This window comes from Macrotis lagotis, chromosome 1 (assembly GCF_037893015.1).
Source record: "Macrotis lagotis isolate mMagLag1 chromosome 1, bilby.v1.9.chrom.fasta, whole genome shotgun sequence".
NCBI classification, from domain to species: domain Eukaryota; kingdom Metazoa; phylum Chordata; class Mammalia; order Peramelemorphia; family Peramelidae; genus Macrotis; species Macrotis lagotis.
This window is the reverse complement of record NC_133658.1, coordinates 911018774-911036536: the sequence shown is the minus strand read 5'-3', so window position 1 is coordinate 911036536 and position 17763 is coordinate 911018774. Positions and strand designations below refer to the sequence as shown.

Here is a 17763-nt window from a genome sequence, read left to right as displayed (position 1 = left end):
GTACTGGAAGATGTCTCTGGTCTAGGTGTTACCTAGAGGTGTATGGTGGAAACTCTAATTTTTATCTTAAAGTTTTTACTTTTGTATTCAATTGAATCCAATTTATAAGCTTTAATTGCATGTCTCTGGACTCAGAGCAGAAGAGCAAGAGTCAAAGCAAGTTTCAGTCATTTTTTAACTGAGTGACTCTGCTGAAGTTCCTAACCCAGCTCTCTAAGGGGGAGCTTACCTGCTACTTATCAGCCTTCTGGGCCTCCCCAGGCCTGTTAATCAGCAGCAGTCTTAGGTGAATAGTCAAGGAAGACTGGAGACAAGGAAAGTCTATGCAGCAGTCTTTATTGTGGCCTGTAGCAGCTACAACTTGGAGCCTCTTTTCTCTCTCTCTTGCCCTTCCTATTATCCTCCTAAGTCTACCTGGACCTCCATGCATGGGAGTGAAGGGGCCAATCAAGGAGAGCCTTGCCAGCATGATCTACACCAAGCCCATTCCAACGATTCCCAGAATAGTGGTTCCTGGGAGTAACTCACAACTGGCTGGAGCCCTCAGCACTCATTTAATTCTCAAGGTTCCAACTTTCCCTTTAGTCCCTCGGTCCCATGGGAACTCAGCCTGTACTTGACCTTAGCTCCCTTCATGAATCTGGGCAAGCCCCGGACTCTCCAACCTCAGTTTCCTCATCTGTAAAATGAGAGATAGTTGGGGAGTGAATGAGTTTTGTCTCTGATTCTCACAGATATAGAATGCTTCATTTTTGTATTGTTGGGTAAAGAGTTCTCACACAAAACAAAGATCCAAAGGAAATGTGCCTTGTGAAACTGGGTGGGGGGATTGAACCTTAATTTTTTGCTCTCCCCCCACCTTTTGTACATATCTTTGCCCCCCCCATACATTGAATTCTTCAGAACTCCATGGGGTCATTCCTGGGATTTTCTTTTTTAAAGATACTGGAATAGATTGTCATTTTCTTCTGCATATATAACTGAATACATATGTGTAAACATGAGTGCATGTGTGATGATATGATGATATGAATATGTGTGTATATGGTATATATATGCATATATGGTCTCATTTGTTGGTTTTTGTATTGTATGAGTTGTGTATTATTATTGTCAACATTTGGAAGACAGGGCTAAGAAAAGTAAACTGTCTTCCCTAGGGTCATGGCCTAGAATGGAACAGGAAGCCCTTTAAGGGGCCTCACACCTAACCCTTTGCTATTTTTCCAAATGTTTCATAACTTATTCATTTTATGAAGACAATCTTCCTGTTCCTTTATGTGACCTTTCCCATATCACACCTTTATAATGTCTGCAGTACTATCACTTTCAAGCTTGAATTCCTGCCTTCTCTGGCTTCCTGAAAATTTCACTTTTACAAGAAGTGTTTGGAGTCTCTTTCAGGTAGTTCTTCCTTTATGATAATATCTCTGACTTCTCCTCAGTTTTTTTTTTAGTTTTTTCCAAGGCAAATGTGGTTAAGTGGCTTGCCCAAGGCCACACAGCTAGGTCATTATTAAGTGTCTGAGACTGGATTTGAACCCAGGTACCCTGACTCCAGGGCTGGTGCTCTATCCACTGCGCCACCTAGCCATCCCTCTCCTCAGTTTTCTTCTTAATGTTTGGGTTGTGCCACTGCCATTAAACTCTGAGTTCCTTAAGGGAAAAGTTGTTTCCCTTCCTTCCAATCCCTTGAGAGTGCCAAAGCACAGTAGTTTCTTTTTTTTTAGTTTTTTTTTTTTTTGCAAGGCAATGGGGTTAAGTGACTTGCCCAAGGCCACACAGCTAGGTTATTACTAAGTGTCTGAGGCTGGATTTGAACTCAGGTACTCCTGACTCCAGGGCTGGTGCTCTATCCACTGTGTCACCTTGCTGCCCCCATGCACAGTAGTTTCTTAAGAATGTTATTCACGATTCCTTCCACCTACCTTACAATGTTTTTTACTTGAGAATAGCTGCTTTGCTTGAGCTAGAAGAAAAGTCCCAATGGAATCTATATCAGTAGAGAAATCAAAGACCCATGTGTCTTTTCTCCTTCCTATTGCCAGGAAAAAACTAAAACCCCAGGTGTTGACTATGGATAATTGTAGACTTCCATTTATGCATTATTTGTTCTCTAGAGAGATTTTCTTATTCTTATCAACTTACTTGTGAGCAGGCCATTAGATACCACAGAGATAGAAAAACATTTGAAAGACTCTGCTCTAGGCTTTATAGTAATTATGGGTAAAGCAATTTTTCATCTTAATCTGACTTTCACTTCTTCTAAACAAGAAGATACTTTCCATGCAACCCTACTATAAGACTCTACAATTTTTAGTTGAATATTGGAAACTTATTTAGGCAAGGTTTTAGTGAAAAAAAGGGTAAGCATCCTCCAAAATAAATAGTCACTGCTTTTGGACCTTTTCCTTTGGGATTATTAACGATGGGATACTGGGGAGAGAACATTTCTCCATTCATCCTAAATGAATTGAGATGATTGCTCAAAATAATCATCATGAACAATCTCTTCTTCACTATTATCATCACTATCTTGCTTTTATACCACATTTATGCTTGCTTTTTTGTTCTTGAAATTTGATATTTTCTGATGAAAAATTATTGATACCAATAGATTTAGTCTGAAGTTATTACAAGTCAGTTTGTAATTGGTATCTATATTTTATTTTGTTCCTTGTTTAGATTAAAAATAGTTCTTTTAAATATGCATTGGGTGAGTTTAGATGGACAAAAATCTGCATTGGACATAAATGGTAGATTCAATGTCAGGAAGACAGATGGATTGGATTTCTACCTACTGATGTCTGATAGCTGTGTGGTTATTGATAAACTTGTGGACAATCCTAGTCGTTTAGACTGAGAAGAGACCTCAGACTGATGGCATGGGATCAGAAGACTTCTGTTTGATTTCTGCTGTTTTTCATGGTATTGTTGGGCAGCAAACACCATATGGACTGCTCTTCGAGCCTTACTGAAGTCACACTGGTTCGCAGGGAGGTGACCATCTTCCAGGTGAAGAATTGGCCTATTGAGAAGGACTTGGCAAGTGTCTTACTAACAATGACTAAAAGAGAAATAACCCTGTGATTGTCACAGGATGATCTATTCCCTTTACCTTTATGGAGATGGATGAGGGAGGCATTCTTGAATTATCTTAGGGGATAACCTCTTCATGTCATTTAATGTGGAATATTTCAGTCAGTTTTTGGATGAGCCATAACACCCCCCCCACCCCCCACCCCTGTAGATCTCCAGGTGCTTTACCACTTGAAAGGAGTTTAATGGTATTCAAACCTCTTCTTCAGTTGGAAGCATGTCATCAAATCTTAGATGAGAAAAATGGTCTATTTTGTTATTACAATACTCTGTATCCATCTGAAAATATGATATCAGTATGTTGAAATGATTAGCTTTATATGTATCTATACACATGTCCGTGAATCTCTTTCATCATTGTTGTCTCAGCTATCAGTTAAGTGTATTCAGCTACTAGAACTGTAAGGAACCAGTTAGCTCTCAATTTTTGTATTTCTCTAATTTCTTGTTGGTCTAAAATGTGAACTAAGTCAAGCAGTTGTTGCCTTATCTTTGACAAATGAGTTCACTGGAGAATTCCTGTTGATCACGGGTAGAAATGAAAACTTAGCCCATTGCAGGGATCGTGATTTTACAGAAGTGAGGAAGCTTAATTTACAAGTGAGATCAAAGCAATCCAAAGTCATATGAAAAATTGCTCTAAATCATTGCTTATTAGAGAAATGCAAATTAGAGCTTCACTGAGGTGCTACCTCACACTTCTCAGACGGGCCAATATAACCAGAAAGGATCATGATCATTGTTGGAAGGGTTGTGGGAAATCTGGGACACTATTAGATTGTTGGTGGAGCTGTGAACTCATCCAACCTTTCTGGAGAACAATTTAGAACTACACCCAAAGGACAACAAAAAATGTGCATGCCATTTGTTCCAGCAATAACAGTACTGGGTCTATATCCTGAAGCAATCATGAAAAAGGTTAAGAAAATCGTTTGTACAAAAATATTCATCGAAGCCCTCTTTGTGGTGGCAAAGAATTGGAAATCAAGTAAATGTCCTTCAATTGGGAAATGTCTTAGCAAACTGTGGTATATGTATGTCATGGAACACTATTGTTCTATTATAAACCAGGAGGGATGGAAATTCAGGGAAGCGTGGAGGGATTTGCATGAACTGATGATGAGTGAGATGAGCAGAACCAGAAAAACACTGTTTCCCCTAACAGTAACATGGGGGGATGATCAACTTTGATGGACTCACTTATTCCATCAGTGCAACAATCAGTGGCAGTTTGGGGCTGTCTGAGATGGAGAATCCCATCTGTATCCAGAGAAAGAACTGTGGAGTTTGGGCAAAGACCAAGGACTAATTAACTTTAATTTAGAAAAAACTGGTATCTTATTGTCTTATCTTGCTTTGTCTTATACTTTCTTTCTTCCTTAAGGATATGATTTCTCTCTCATCACATTCAATTTGGATCAGTGTATACCATGAAAACAGTGTAGACTGGCAAATTGCCTTCTGTGGGGGGTGGGGGGGGGAGGGAGTTAGATTAGAGGAAAAATTGTAAAACTCAAAATAAATTCTTCAAAATAAAAAAAAGAAGTGAGGAGCCTTAAAGTATTTATTTGAATATGTTTTACATGATGAAATGATCCTAGGGAGGAAATGACAATAGCAAAGCAACACAAGTTAGTTACCAAGGGTTTGAACCCAAATCCTATAGTTTCCCATTCCGCATCATTCTCATTATCTCCATACGGAAACTTCTATGTCTCAGACATTTGATCCAAACAACACTTTGGACCTGTAATAATAACAACCAGCATTTTATAGCTCTTCAAAGTTTGCAAATAACTTTAGGAATATTATCTTATTTTATACTTCAAATAACCCTGGGAGGTAGATGTTATTATAATCTTTATTTTACAAATTAGGAAATCACTCAGGGTCACAGAGCAAATTCCTATCTGAGATTACTTGAACTCAGGCCTTCCTGACTCAAGGTTTTGTACTCTATCCATTGTGACACCTAGTTTAGATCAGCGTAAGTCTACAGAATGATAATAATCATAGTAATCCAATAATGAAAATTTATATTTTTTAAACTTTACAAAATGGTTTATATTCTGTTTGATCTTCACAAAAGTGGTTACTGCTATTAGCTCCATTTTATTTATACACATGGGAACTGAGACTGATAAAGCTTACATGATGTGCACAGAATCACATGACTAATAAGATTATGAAATAGTTTGAACTGAGGGTTTCCTCCAATTTCTGCACATTGCCATCTCTAAGTATCATTATACTCAATTGTCCTGCCCTACCTTTCCAAAGGATGATGTGAAATGAACAATGTTCAGTGTTTTAATCTGCATTTCATTTTTCTTCATGGATTCTGAGGAATTTCCTGTTTCTACATTTGCAACCATTCACACAAAGCATAGAGATAAGGACTATGAGATCAGAGAAGTAAAGCAGTTGTAATAAAGTCTCTTCTCTCCTAGTCTTGAAATTACAGTATAAATTCCTCAAGCTTGTTTACTTATCTATTCATTTCTCTATCCATTTGTCAATTCAACCATCAAACCATCTATTCATTTGTTCATTCATTCATTGCTTTCTTTATCTATTCATCTATGGATTGACTGGCTTAGTCATGTAGAACATAGTACCTGCCCAAGAAAACACACAAATGGATCTAGCAGGGCTGCCAAAACCTTACTATAGTAGAGTCAACCTTACTTAGATAAAATGCTTCCCTGGTCTCTTAACTCAGCTTGAGTATGTTTTGTTAAGTTTCACATACAGAATGGAGTTCAAATCTTTGAATGTATTCTCAACTTTTACTCTGTATCCTACTGAAAATGGCAGCTTAGGGATCAGAGGTTCAGGTTTCCACCCCAATACCTCCACCCACACATTCTCATATCACAATGAATGGGATTTACTCACATATAATACCTTCTTCAATCAACATAGACCACAGAAAAACTTCCATATGTTCCCTTGAACACCTAGATAGGCATGGCTTCTCCCTATGCAAAAGGGAGGGGGCGTTGATGGAAGTTGTTAATATGAATTTCTTCTATGCAAAGTATATTAAAAGAATTCTAACCCATTAGAAACTGATCACATTTCAGTTTCTTTTTCTTTTTCCTTTTTCCTCTTTATGATCCACACATATCCAGGCACCTGAGGCATACATATTTTTAAACTTTTATTTAAAGCAATGGTGTTAAGTGATTTGCTTAAGGTCACACAACTAGGCAATTTTTAACTCTGATCCTTCTGACTCCAGGACCAATGCTCTATCCACTGTGCCACCTAGCTGCCCCAACTGGGGTGTATGTTAGTCATTCTTTACAGATAAATTAACGTGGTATTCCTGCTTTGTCGAGTCCGGAGGAGGGAACCCAGGCCGATATCAATATGATGCATAAGCTGGTTCGTTTATTGATCACAGGATACATACTTTTATACTCTACATTTACGTAACCAATTACATAAACGTTTTAGCAAGCATTTTTTTCACATGCATACCTTGTGTATGTCTTAGGTGATTGTTTTGAGAACCAAACAGTGTTTTGATAAACAGAGTGCAGAAGTTAATTATCCCAGAATGCCCTATCTATCTGAGCCTGGGAATGTACCTCCTTAGCTCAGACATGAAGCTACTCCCTTGTCTAAGCTCTGAAGTACATCTTGCTTGTTAAAGCACATAACTATTTCTGTATTAACCCTTCATAGCTCTTAGCCTGGAACATATGACACAACACTGCTTCATCAGGACATTGTATAAAAATGATACTGGAGCACTGGCATTTTGTATTTCACACCCAAGGTGAGGTTAGGGGAGTTTAGGGATGAGCGGATGACATTCATTGAAGTAAATAAACCTTAATTTTCTATTTGCAATAGCAATAGCAGACAGTTACAAATTAATAAAGTATTTGAAACTGTTTTTAAAAATTCATTATTACAAAGTGAGATGAATTAGATTTTTGTTTTCTAAACAATGCAAGGGAGATATGAACTCCATCCATGTCTTCCTTCACAGATTTGTCAGTCTTGAAGAAGCTAGGAGGAGACAGAGCCTCTGAAACAACAAAAGGATGCAAGGTCTCTTTGAGGATGTGTGAAGAATCCATGAACTCCCTCCATTGGGTAGATGCCCCAACTGGAAACTTGAACTTCCCCATCACCTAGTCAGATAATACCTGCAACCCCTCCCAGGCATCCTGGGTTGCTTTTATCTCTTGCCCCTGGATCAGAGGGAATCCCCTTTCTGCTCTTAGAGAAGAAAAACTCATTCCAATCAAGGCATGCCTCTTGATGTCAGAAAATCATGGAGGCCTTTTTTCCCCCTGGGTCATTTTCATTGGGTTTTTTTGCCTTTCTAAAGGAGCTGTATCAGGAAAGGTAGAAGAGCAATGAGACAGGCCCCTCCCCTGGCTCAGATGGGGACTGAAGCTGAAGTCAGAAGTGGGAGACAGGGAGGTGTCCCACTACTTCATGTCCAGGGGACCTGTGTTTGGCACAGTCCCATGGGATAAATGGAGGGAATTTGGGTAGTGGACATTCTGATGCAAAGGGTGGGGAAATGCTTAGTGGACATTAGAGTTAGGTTCATGTATCTGGTGGGTATTATACATCACTTGTCCCAATTCCTACTGGTACCACCAACCTGGTAGGACTAAGCACTGGCATGGACCAGTGTGGAGTAGATCTGGGGAGAATGATGTGATGATCTCACTGGAATAAAGGGGCATTACTTGAAACTATGAAAGGTGAGTTACCCCTCCAGGTGTGATTTAGCCACACCAGGCATTAAGTCGAAATTATGTTGTGTTCATTAGGCCTACATGTTCCCTTTGCATTTATCTCTCCACAAGTGAGCCTTACCCACCAAGGGAAACCAAAGTAGAGAGCCACAGGATGGTATTCTTGGAAGTAGCTTTGGATATATTCAATTTAAGATATCTGTAGAACATACAATTCAAAATCTGTAATAGGCAACTGTAAATTAGAGACTGCAAGTCATCAGAGAGGCTCAGTGGATTTCAGAATCTTTAGGTTTACACTTACCTAAGGTTGGGAGATCACTAAGTGAAATGGTGTACAGGGAAGAGGGACCAGGGCAGAGTTTTGTGAGATTCCTCTTTTAGCAGATGTATCCTGAATGCAGATCAAACAGACTGAATAGGAGTGAATCGAGATGTGAAAAGGTGGCCATTGTTGATTGTTGGTAATTTTGTATAGAGCAGTTTCTATTGAATTGAGAATCTGGAAGCCAGACTCTTCAGAATTTAGAAGAAAGAAGAGAGGAAAAAGTGGGGGTATTGATTGTTGATCATGTTCTCAAAGAGTTTCACCACAAAAGTCAAGAGAGAATGCAGAAAAATAGTATGGATGGAAGATTGAAGGAATTTCTGAGTAGCTGGGAGGTAAAGGCATGTTGGTAGACAGAGAAGTAACCCTTAATGGCTTAAGATAAGTGATGAAGGAGCAATCTCATTGAGAAGACACGTTGGAATGGATTACCTTTGTCTCACTAAGAGCTAACTTTGCAAGAAGAGCTATCTTATCATGTGAGATGGATGAAGGAGGGCAATGGGAGTTGGAAAAGGAAGAGAAGGGAAATCTAGGTGAATGACCTCAAAATTTTTCAATAAGATATGAGGCAAAATGCTTAGCTAAGATGGTGGGTAGACAATTAATAGAGGTCTGTTTCTTTAGAGAATAGATATGACAAAACTGGATAGCTTACTAAACTACAGACATATCAATTTGCCAAAAAAGAGTCCTTTAGATAAAGCTATGGTGGGTAGACAGAAAGTCCCAGGGATTTGAGGAAGGATGCCAAAGTCTGAAGAACCCAGTACTATGAGTGGAACCATGATTTACTTAGGGAGCTACAAAAGGATTAACTTTCAAACTTAAATGTACAATGATCCCCCTCCGGTTCTGGGATTTATCAATGCAATTGATGCAGTGAGGGAATGAACTTTTTCCTGAAAAAGGCCCCTTAGTGTTGAGATCATGGTGGAGGTGATATGAGGAGATTCTCTAGATATATATGAGATTCTCTAGAACCATTCTTGCTTCCGTGCTGCTAAACAAAGGAACGAGGTTTCCACACTTCCTTGCTCTTATATATAAAGCCCATAGGTCAGCTACATTTTTTCCCTTTCTGCTAATTACACCATTCTTCCTATTACACTCAATTGACATTCCTTTTCATGATTGATTATTTAAGTAAGGTCACCTAGGTCTCATTTGTATTTAGCTCCCATTTCTGATTGGGTGATTAAATGGAGAAGTCCAGGCGATTCTAACAATTATAGGTCATTTAATCCTTTCTCAAGCTCACAATATTGTGAGCAATATTTCAAATGAACCATGAAGGAACTGAGGAATTTCAAATGTAAATGGTGAAAAGAGGTACATAGAGTTCAATTCCAGCCTCAGACACTTGTGTGTAATCTTGGGCAAGGCACTTAACCCTGACTGCCTCACATCCAGGACCATCTCCAGTCATCCTGATCTATATCTGGCCCTTGGACCCAGGTGATTCTAGAGGAGAAAGTAAGACTGAAGAATTAGCAGAGTAGCCCATCATTAAAATTCTATTCATGTGCTTATCATGATATCACCTCCCTGATTTCATAATCTTCTCCAAAAAAAAGGAAAAACATCACAGATAAAGAAACTGAGGCAAAATACTTGTAATTTGCCAGGGTAACAGAATGAGGGGCTGAAGTCAGATTTGAACTCAGGAGAGTGAGTTTTCCAAAGACTAGGTCCTGCACTCTATGCACCATGACACCTATCTGCCCCAAAATACTACAGGAAGGTTAGTTATCAAGCTTCAAAGTTAAAATTTATTACAGACCTCAAGAAAAGATGAAAATACTCGTTCTTTAGGTTTTTCAGGGGCTAGGGAATATTCTTACAAATATAGAAGGACTTCCTTAATAAAAACAGAACATTAAATCAACAGTAGGCAACAGAACAGAAAAGTTGGCACCATTATCCAAGGACAGTGACAGGAATAGAATGTTCAGAATGTGGTAACGCAAGCTGACCACAGCAGAGATTTGTTTATTTTGGAGTTTGTTTTGTGAAACTAGTAACTGTGGGGAAAGGTTCCAATAAAAAGAGATTTAACTGTTGTTTGGGATGAATAGGTCAATGAGAGCTGACAGCAAAACTTAAAGAAGCTAGGGGGTGCAGATGATAGAATGTGGGAACCTCAGACAGACACTATCTGACTTTGAACAAGTCACTTAACTGTTTGTCTCAGTTTCCTCACCTGTAAGATAAAGATAATAACAGCACCACCTCCCAGGGTTTTGTAAAGGTCAAATGAAATAAAATTTGTAATGTACTTAGCACAGTATCTATTATCAGAAATAAAACAACTTTTTAAACATCATTTTTTTCTGTTTTTTCTTCCAAGTAAAGAGAAATTAGAACTGGCATGGACTGAACAGAAAATAGTATTTGAGAGGTGATATTCTAGAGTAGAGATTGGACAAATCAATGAAAATGGTTGCCATTGGGGAAGTCAAGTCACCTGTATTAGATGAACTAAATCCTTGGGTCCTGAAAGTGCTAACAAATGAGATTCCTGAGTGACAGTTAAGGTTATTTGAAATATCATGGACAATGGGAAAGGCACCATAATATAGGAAAAAAGACACAAATTCCTAAGTTCAATAAGTGAAGAAAACGATGTCATAAATTTATAAGGTGCAAAGTTTTACTTGGGGAAAGGAAACTCTCCTAAAAATCAGTTTCCTAAAGAGAAATGGTCTATCCTAGAAGGCAGTAGACTTTCCTTTATTGGAGTTCTTTGAATAGAATTTGGATGAACAGCCATCAGTTCTTTTGTAATGGAGAATATTTTGCATGTGTGCATTTGACAATATGACTACTGAATGTTTTCTTCAGTCAAAATGTCTAGTAATTTATGTACTAGAATGCCAGAAAAATTTTTTTTTAAAAAGTCTCAAAAGACCCGAAGAGAAACATGATCTCCCATGGGTTGTTAGAGGAGTGGGGGGGTGGGGAGGGATCAAAAAGAATACAAAGAGGATAAGAAAGCAGGACCAAATTTTGGAGTTCTAAGACTTATCAGAGGCTCTTCTTGATTAAGAGTGAGATAATATCTTGGAGAAGGAATTCAACTTAGTAACATCTTTAAAAGTTTGCTGTGTGTGAAAGATTGAATCAAGTGTTAGAGAAAAACAAAATGAAACAACATTTCCCCTCAAGGAGCTTTTATTCAAATAAGAAGACATGTGAGGTATAGAAGTCAATTTGAAATAAGCTATAGAAATAAATATGAAATAAATTTGAAAGGGAAACAGTATTGAAACTGGGTTAGATAAAGTATAAGTTATAGACAGATGCAGATCAATAAAGTTATAGATAGGTATTTGTTGACAACTATGGACATTTTACCAAATGTAAAAATTCAGTGTATTAGAGACACATCATAATCTTAATTCAGTAATAATATGGTCAGAACAAAAATTTTAAATCATCCCTTTTTGACAAAGGGGGAAATTCTTTAATTTAATCCTAAAGAAATGAGAGAAAGGGAGATCGAAATAGATTGATGCTCCTGAATCGACTTGTCTTTTCAAGAACTTTGATATGTGCTAGCTGGTCAAAGTGACTTCCATGTGCTCTCAATTGATTTAGATTGGTCAGAGTCCCTTAAGAAAAGGAAACAGCTGTTGAGGTTTTACTATTTATTCCTAAATTTATAAATCCCTACATTAATGCTCCATTTTTTCTTAGCTGTCACATGAGCCTGTTCACTTGGACATGAACTTTGGAATAGAATAAGACATATTTATAATTTTCGAGAACCTTGATTCTCTCTCATCAAAAATGACCTTAAAATAAACAAACAGGAACCTTTCATAAAACAAATATTTTTTCAAAGTAAGCCTGTATATAATATCAAAATTCTGTTATTCAGTTTTTTTATCAACAGCAAAATAGAGATGATTTGGGGTACAAATGTGGCCTAATGGACAGAGTGTTGGGTCTGGTGTCCTTTCTGAGTTTAAATATGACCCAGAATACTTCTAACCATGTGATCCTGCACAAATCACTGTTAACCCTGTTTGTATCAGTTTTCTCTTCTGTAAAATAAGTGGAGAAGAAATGGCAGACCACACCAGCATCTCTGTCAAGATGCTGACATCATGAAGAATCAGACAAGACTGAAGAAATGACTGAAGAACAATAGGTGATTTATTACAGAAATGCTGCTTTTAGTCAAACAAAAAATCCATTCGGAATGACAAGAAGTTCCATCCCCCCAGCAAAGTGAACTGATTTCACACAGGTGGGCCTTGCATTAAAGGACTGAGCATCATTTATCAGGAAGCATCCAAAAGGTGGTGAGTATTCCTTATCCGATAGCAGAGGTAAGAGTTCTTATTGGGGCTGGAGCCCTGGTAAACTACTCCATGGGTTCATGATCTACTGGATACAATTTATCCCTGCATATGAGAACTGGTTATTCCATGTAAGTGTATTTGTATCAGCAGTCAGCCAACACTTCAGTTCAGATTGATTTATTATTTTGTTGACTGTTTTGTCTTAAAAAGAGGATCAAGAGGGGGCAGCTAGGTAAAGCAGTAGATAGAGCACCAGCCCTGAAGGCAGGAAGACCTGAGTTTAAATGTGGCCTCAGATAACTAGCTATGTGACCTTGGACAAGTCACTTAACACCATTGCCTTAAAAAATAATTAAAAAAAATAGAATTTAAAAAAGTGATAGAGAAAATCTAAATAATATAATTCAACTTAAAGTGGTCATGTATAATGTTTATTTTCTGCGCACTTAGTTGTTAAACATGCAATCTATGTAGGATGCTGTGTTTTGCATGTTTTATCTAGTTAGGAACAAAGACATTCTGTTTCATCTCTACTCATGTGGCTTCTGTACTCAGGATAGTCAGAAGTCTTGGAACTCTGCATCGTCTTTCTCTTCTTGTAATTGAGGATAAAAATTCATTCCTTATTTCTCTGGGCCCTGATAGTGGAGGAGAAATTGACAAAAGAATTTGAATATAATTTTCACAATGTGCATTAAACTTAATAATATAGAAACAATGATCATTTTGCATTGTTTTCTAATCCTTTTCTTTAATAGTGTTTTTTGTTTCCTTTCTTTTTCTTGCTTCCTTCTTTACTTCCTCCGTTCCTTCAAAAAGACATCATTTACTATCCAGCCTCAATGTAAGAATGATGAAGGTTCTGACCCATACTACATGACACAAAGTGAGTCACAACATCTCAATATTAAATCCCTGCACTATCCCAGATAAGTAAATCTCCAGGACTATCAACGTCAGTAGAGCTGTTCTCTAAAAGTTAATGTGACATAAAAGGTAAAGAATAAGTGTTGGAGGGGATATGGGAAAATTGGGACACTAAGGGTCTGTGGGTAGAGTTATGAACTTCTCTAACCATTAAGAAGGTTAAATATTCAAACTGAGCATATCTTTGTTTACAGCAAAATCACTACCAGGTCTGAATTCCAAAGAAATTATAAAAAAGGGGAAAGGATCCACTTTGAAGGAATGATATATGACAAATTGTTTCTTGGTGACAAAGAAATAGAGGGGCTACCCCTCAATTGGGACTTCTCTGAACAAGTTTTTGTTTGTGCCTGTGATACTATTTTTATATAAGAAAGGATGAAAAGGCAGGTTTCAGAAAAACTTGAAGTAAACAGGACTAGCAGAATATTGTACACAAAAATAGCAACATTGCGTGATGACCATCTATGAGAGACTTAGCTCTCCTCAGCAGTTCGGTGATCAGAAGACAATTCCAAGAGAGAGGTGATGGACGATGTCATCCAAATCCAAGGAAAGATCTATGGAGTCTAAGCAAATCCTTGCTTTTGTTCCAATTTACAGTCGCCATTTGATGAGCTACTTGTATTGAGAAAACTCAGACAACTCAGAGGACATTCCAGTGATCCAACCCATATATAAAACTCTGAAAAATAAGAAGTGGGTTGATCCACTGAGTTAACTGAATAACATGGAAGTTGCTAGAGAAACCCACTTTAGGGGGCCTATGGAGAAGTCACTAAGCCATGGAGTAGAGTTGGATCAAAATCAAGGTTAAGTGACTTGCCCAAAGTCACACAGGTCTGTTGGTAGATTTGTGAAGTTATCCAACCACTAAAAAGGACAGTTTGGAACTATGCCCAAAGGCTCATCAAACTATGGAAACTATCTTTTGATACACCTAAGTCACTACTAGCTCTGTATCCCAAAGAAATCACAAAAGAAGGGAAAAGGACCCACTTGTACAAAACTATTTATGGCAAATTGCTTTGTAGTGGCAAAGAAATAGATGGACTACCACTCAGTTGGGGAAAATCTGAACAAGTTTGTGGTTATGCCTGTAATATAAGTTTTCTATGAGAAAGGATGAAAAGGCAGGTTTCTGCAAAAGCTGAAGTACACAGAACTAGGAGAATATTGTAGACAGTAAGAGTAACACTGTGTGATGACCATCTATGAGAGACTTAGCTCTTCTCAGAAATGCAGTGATCAATGTACAGTTCAATGAGAGAGGTGATGGATAATGGCTTCCAAATCCAAGGGAAGAACTAAAGAGTCTAAATGCAGATTAAATCATCTGTTTTCAATTTTTCATTTCTTTCTTTTTCTTTCTCATTTTTTATCTTCTCTGAATTTTCTTTTTCAACATGACTAATATGAATATGCTTGACATGATTGTACATGTGTGACCTAGATCAGATTGCTTGCTATCTTTGGGAGGGAGAAAAATTTGGAATGCAAAATCTTCAAAAAAAAAGAATGTTGGAAATAGCTTTACATGGAATTGGAAAAAATATAATGAAAAAATAAGCATCAATTTTTTTAAAAACGTAAGTGTTTCTATGCATTGGTGATAGTAGTTTTTTGGAAATTCTGAATATCAATGAAGTCACAGGCACCAGAGACACCAAACAAAATCAAAATGAAACAAATAAAAATTACTCTTTAATTCCCACTCCTTAAAATGGAATTTCTTCCATATATGCATATATATGTGTATATATATATATGTATATGTATCTTATAAAAATGCATACAGGTATGTATATACACACATATAATGCAAAGATATACATGTCTACATACATACACATTGACCTTATAATTGTATGGACATATGTGTATGTTTTTATGTATTCTCCCATGAAAACAAATTCCTACATGGACCATGTTTAAAAATGTGAACTTCATTCAGCTTTTCTGAGGACTTGGGCAAAATTTGGTCACTGTATTGACAAATGTTTTGAAATTTTTGCAAAGTTTTTTTCCTATTTATATAAATATATTGTAGTCGTCTCTTCTGAAAAATATTCTCCTATTTTTTTCTAAATTAAAGGTAATAGTCCTTGGTCTTTGTTCAAACTCCATCTCCTGAGTTCCTCTTAATCATCATATTTGGAATTTTTTTAAACTAGTCTCAAGGATCAAATATGTAACTCCATCTTTAGAGTGACAAATATAACAGCTGGTCTACAGCACCGGTGAGGAAACTGAACTCATAAAGGAAACGACTGTAATGATAAAAGAGTTCATTCTGAAAGGAATAAAGAAAAAAAAGATAGAAGAGTCTGACTTTTTCTCTAGTGAACAGCAACATTCAATGAACTAACAAACATCTATTAAGGATCTACTGCATGCCAGACTCTGTGCCACATATGGGATATCTTACTGAATACAAGGAACAGAAACTATATCGAGAAGAGATATGTGACAAGTAGTTACAATGCAAGAATTGACCTGTAAATACAGAATTGGTTATAAATATCTTAAGTATGCAAAAAAAGATTTTGTGGTTTGTTAGGAGTGGTTCTTATTCTCTTTGATTTCCCATAACTATTTTTTTTCTCTTATGACTTTCTCTAATTTTTTTAGGGTAACCTGGTTAGTGTAGTTTTGTAGAAGTTTTATGTCATATTAAAAATTGCATTGAGTCTAGCCTGTTTTCCTGACTTTTTTTTAACTGATATCATTCTCATGAAAATAATGCTATCAAGCTCTCCAAGTATGGGGTATAGCCTGTGTAAGGTTACAGATCTAGAAAATTGAATATTGAGCTTAGGGAACAATAATTATGTCCATTTGGTGATAACAGGATTTGTAGAGAGGACAAAAACCATATAGGGAAAGTTACCACAAGAAAAGTAAGTTTCTTTCAGGACTGAAATTGTGAAGATAAAAAAACATTTGGTAAGGGGAAAGAAAGAATTTGAGGAGTGTTTTGTTTGTTTTGATTTGGTTTTTTGGTTTTGCAAAGCAGGTGACTGGTAATTATTAAGTGTCAGAGGTCTGATTTGAGCTCAGATCCTCCTGACTCCAGGGCCATTGCTCTTGCCACTGAGTTACCTAGATACCCCAAGGTGATGTTTTTTTAAGTATAAAATTCAATTGCTCACCTAGTCAACAATGTTTTGAGCAACTATAGTGAAGATATTTATTTTTACATTATTATTTAAAATAAAAGCATCACTAAAAATTCTAACTGAAACTTTATATTTGTTGTTTGATGTTAAGTTTTGTCTTTGAATTTGGGGCAATGATTGACTTTTTTTGCAAGGCAATGGGGTTAAATGACTTGCCCAAGATCACACACCTAGGTAATTATTAAGTGTCTGAGGCTGGATTTGAACTTGGGTACTCTTGACTCCAGGACCAGTGTTCCATCCACTATGCCACCTAGCCGCCCTGAGTAATTGAGTTTTGATGCATCTGATGCTCAGTACCGGGGAAATTTCTCTTGACTATGCTGTTTTGTTTTATACGACAATTCTATTCTTAATCTTTTGCCATTCTTATCCACAATGATTTATAGATGAGTTAAAATTTAACATGAGAATTGTCCCTGTTTGTCTTATTCCTTCATTACACCAAGTGTTGGGAGCTGGGGTCTCTAAGCTGTTTGATGCAGTCACACTGCCTGATGGAACAACATTTCCTTCTTCAATATATATATATATATATATATATATATATGTATATATATATATATATATATGGATTTCATACATACCAATATTTATAGGTTTATTATTGATTACAATATTTACTCACCCTAATAGTGGAATGACTATACAGGAAGGATTTCAGAAAAATTCCTTGAATAAAACAGATTGTAAACTCTGTCCAGATTTAACAGGACTGCCTCTCCCTCAGGCATACAAAAGGCTTCAATATTATGAAATCTCTGGAAAACCCAACACTGGGAATTCCAAGGAGATGTCAGAATATATATACAGGGAAAACAGATACAAGATGGGTCAGATAGAATTCCAGGGAAATTATTAGTCCCACCCCGTCACCATACACAGGAATATATGAAAAAGATGGTGAGAAAATAGTTAGTACAGGTGACCAATATGTGAACTCCAGCAGCCTTAGTTTCATGGGAAAGAATAAAATTGTCGCAGAAACTTTGGCTTCTACCAACAAGGCCAGAAAGAAAAATTGGTTATTGTAAGAGTTAATGGATGGGTGGACAAGCATAAAGACCCTCACTACAGGTTGTTAAGGAAGTGTATCTAAAAACATTACCTACACAAAAAATATAAAAACTTTACATTAAAGGAATTGCTTAATTAATAACTTTGAATGAACAATTATACAATGTAGTAATAAA

General features: G+C 36.9%; 1 pseudogene; it reads left to right on the top strand.

The window, feature by feature from the left end:
• The first annotated feature begins 428 nt into the window (after positions 1 to 428).
• LOC141508873 (vomeronasal type-1 receptor 3-like) overlaps positions 429 to 17763 on the top strand; it is a 41834-nt pseudogene continuing 24499 nt past the window's right edge.